We start from the raw sequence: 3,078 nt of genomic DNA on the forward strand, positions 1-3,078 counted from the left end.
ATTTGGATCATTTTCAAAATGATTCTGAGGGTTTCACAGATCCCCATTTCAAATTTCTGATGAAAGAGTAAACATGATGCAACACTCTAATGCATGACTAGCTAGGGTGTGACAGGTAGATAACTGTTACCTTGACGGCATGGCAGCAGAGCACCCCCGTATGCTCAAACTGCTTGCACACGCACGTGAACACTTCGCCGTCTTCTCTAACATTGACCTCATATTCCACCCTAGACCATTTCTCCCTTGTTTCATTGCCAGGATGCCGTGCTATGTACGGTACCTCAGGTTGGGGATGACTGCCTCCACCACGTAAGGTTCAGATTTGTGTATGGTCTGCACAAACAGTTCGTACACCGGTCTTGTGTACACCTCGCTGGCATGCTTTTCGATCGGCAGATTTGTTCTCAGGACAATCTCATCCTGCATGAAAACAACAATTCATCCTAGCTTAGTCCCACCACATCATGAAGAAAATACTTTGATCTCATGAAGTTAAGCTTACTGTAGTAGTCCTCTTCTCCTGGAACCCCCAGTCTGGTTCTTGAACGGACCGCAATTCCATGTACTGTTGGACGAAAAGCTCCATTGAGCAATCCCGTGGAACATGTTGTTTCAGAAAGTGTTTTGCGCTCTCGCTCTTTTGTGTGCTAGTCGGTGTAGCACAGAATGTGTCACTTAGGTATGCCTTAACCCACTTGTGCCGCACTTCATAGATCTCCATCAGAAATGGGTGGTTCTCCAATCCATGCTTTTCTAGCAGCATCCCCCATGCTCTCTCAAACTCATCAGTCGTCAGCATGTCATTCAGAAATCTGTGGAGCTCCACTCGGAAGCTACTTGTTTTGGTGTAGTGAGGACCGAGGTACTCTTTTGCCTTGCGAAGGACCTGCCACACCATCTGTGTGTGGTTGATGGCAGTACCTCCAATACGGCCTCCTCAATTGCCTCGCAGCGATCTACAGGATCGGTTTTAAACAAAACAAGTTAGATGCCTCCACTGCAGAAAAATACTATTGGGTAGGGAAAAGTGTGTAGAAAGTAATCATGTCGATGACGGAGGAGCGGACGATCACGCGGGGATGTGATGCTGGAGATCTTCAGTTTGCTACACCTGTGGCCGTAGCAGCACTCTTTGCCCTTTTTGGTGTCTCGATGCCAAAGGGGGAGAGAGTTTAGGGATTTGTCGAGTTGCGAGTGTCTTATTTGCCTTGTCTTTCTCTCTCTCGCAAACTCTCTCTTTTCGTCTTTTGCTTTGGTTTGGTTTGTGCTCGTGAGACCTGGTACCCTATCATATGGTGTGAGACATATGCTACCCTAATATTATCTTTGTATGTCAAGTACTTTAGTAGTTTGTGAGCTCATGCTTATCTCATATGTCTACTTTGCTCACTTGCCACTCTATTGCATCCTAGCTATTATATGTCTTATCTTTGCTGCAAATGTTGTCAAACTATAAAATATAGGGGGAGTGTTGATCCTAATGTGTGTACTTTGCAATCCAAAGTCACATCTAATTAAGTGCACACATCTAGGGGGAGCCTGTCTATATTTTGTAGTTGTGGGATTCGCCTTCTCTCATGTCATTACTTTGTGCAAACCCCGTGTTGTCATTAATCTACCAAAAAGGGGGAGATTGTTAGGGCATATCTCTCTCTAAGTAGTTTTCGTGATTGATGACAATGCTTTTGCGGACTAATTGTGTGTGTTGAGTATTTCAGAGATTCATTCATTGGCATGAGACGATTCTTTCCCCTCAGAGCTTTATGAGAAGACGGTGTAGTCTCTTTCATTTCGGTTTTGGTGGACTTGAGTCGTAGGAGACACCGTACTACCAAGAGGGCGTCCGCATTGGAAAGGCTAGGGTGGAATAAACACGTACACTTGTTCTTTGCACCCCCAGCTCCTTTCCCCTCCTTGGAGTTTGTCGTTTCCTCGAAAGTGGAGGTTGTGATTTGCTCGTGGTAGTACCGCCGCCAGAGCGGTAGTACCGCCCATGGACCTCAAGCGGCAGTACCGCTGTTCTACAGCGGTAGTACCGCGGTGGTGCATCGGCGGCAGTACTGTCCTAGGTTGGCACTGCTACCGCCTCGATTCAAGGGTGCACTCCTCGTGTCGGGTTGAGCGGCACTAGTAGCAGCAGTAGCAGCGGTAGTATCGCCCTTGAGCGGTAGTACCGCGGCTACCACCGCTACTAGTGCCGCCCAAACACCCCTTCTCTCTTTCGTTCCTCCTCTATTGGCTCTACTCTCAGTCACCGCGGTAGTGTCGCTGGGGGTCGGGTAGTACCGCTGCTACCAGCGGTAGAACCACCCCACTGAGCAGTAGTACCGCTTTGTGCGGGCTGAAGAGGGGGGTAGCGATTGGATTGATTCCCCCGCTATAAAAGGAGGCCTTCTTCTCCAAGCCGACCTACCTCTTTTTCCTTAAGCTCCATTGTTGCTCCAAAGCTCATTTTCGCCCGATCTCTCTTCCTAGCCAATCAAACTTGTTGATTCTTTAGGGATTGGTTGAGAAGGCCCAGATCCACACTTCCACCAAGAGAAATTTGATTCCCCCCACTAATCCCTTGCGGATCTTGTTACTTTTGGGTGTTTGAGCATCCTAGACGGTTGAGGTCACCGCGGAGCCACATTCCATTGTAGTGAAGCTCCGTGGTATCGTTGGGAGCCTCCAATTGAGTTGTGGAGATTGCCCCAACCTTGTTTGTAAAGGTTCGGTCGCCGCCTCCAAGGGCACTAATAGTGGAATCACGACATCTTGCATTGTATGAGGGCGTGAGGAGAATACGGTGGCCTAGTGGCTTCTTGGGGAGCATTGTGCCTCCACACCGCTCCAACAGAGACGTACTTCCTCTCAAAGGGAAGGAACTTTGGTAACACACCCTCGTCTCCACCAGCTCCACTTTTGGTTATCTCTTACATTTACTTGTGCAAGCTTATATTTAGTTGTATCCCTTGCTTGCTTTTGTGGTTGTTGTTGCTGCATCATATAGGTTGCTGACCTAGTTGCATATCTAGACAACCTATTTTGATGCAAAGTTTAATTTGGTAAAGAAAAGCTAAAAGTTGTTAGTTG

This window comes from Triticum dicoccoides, chromosome 6B, assembly GCF_002162155.2.
Source record: "Triticum dicoccoides isolate Atlit2015 ecotype Zavitan chromosome 6B, WEW_v2.0, whole genome shotgun sequence".
Taxonomy (NCBI): Eukaryota; Viridiplantae; Streptophyta; class Magnoliopsida; order Poales; family Poaceae; genus Triticum; species Triticum dicoccoides.